The sequence below is a fragment of the Octodon degus genome, unplaced genomic scaffold (assembly GCF_000260255.1).
Source record: "Octodon degus isolate 3935 unplaced genomic scaffold, OctDeg1.0 scaffold00101, whole genome shotgun sequence".
In the NCBI taxonomy this organism is placed as follows: Eukaryota; Metazoa; Chordata; class Mammalia; order Rodentia; family Octodontidae; genus Octodon; species Octodon degus.
Genome location: NW_004524677.1, coordinates 8,679,319 through 8,680,284, shown reverse-complemented (window position 1 = coordinate 8,680,284; position 966 = coordinate 8,679,319).

Below are 966 nucleotides of genomic sequence, written 5' to 3'. Positions count from 1 at the left end.
TCCTCCTCCTCCTCCTCCTCCTCCTCCTCCTCTTCGTTCTCCACCTCCTCCTTCTTCTTCTTGTATTTAGGACAGGGTCTACAAGGTGTGAAGGTTCTCACTATGTAGAACAGACTCATAGTGATGCTCCTGCTTTCAGCCTCCCAAGCGCTGGGACTACAGGTGCACACGATCACCCCCAGGCTCAATCACCATCTCAGTGTACCCCAGGGGTGGGGCCGGCATGGCACACTGGGGATTAAATCCCGGCCACTGTGGTCTGCCTAATTTTCTGATTTTGATTGACTTAATTTTTATGTTTAATTCTTTTAGACTTCTATAAAATTTTATGAAACCAAATTACAATTCCATAATAGCTGCAGCTTTGTTGATTTTGTTTACAGATTCTTCAAATCAACATTTTCCACAAGGCACCATGTGTCATCATAATGTTCCTCTGTGCTATATTTTCCTTAAATTTATAAGAAAAATAATAGAAGGCAAAGCCAGCTGCAGCTTTTTGACTCTAGTACAGTAAACATCTGAGGGATGTTCATGACCTCCTTCACCCACATAGGAGCTCTCAGAGGAAGTGTCTCCCACACAGCACAGTTCGGGAGACATCTCACAAGTCACGTTGCTGTAGGTTGACATCTTATGACTCAGAATACAGTTAATGAGGAGTATGGCATTTCTATTCCATTCTGGTGCTTTTAGGGGAATTATTGTCCAAAACACAGACTCTCATCTTCTTGCCAAGCTAAAATTGAATAGACTGAATCTCTTTATAAGGCAGCTGTTAAACTTGAAATTCAGCAGAGGTGATTTTATTGAGATTTTGTTCAGGAGCATACCTCCTTTATTATTATCTTTGGTTTTGTCAAAGATAATTTCGTTAGATGCCTCTGTAACAACAGTTGGCCTTCCTTCAGGTGAGGTTTCTTTGTTGGATTGCTTCAGAATGACACTACTGACCTGTGCGGCTAC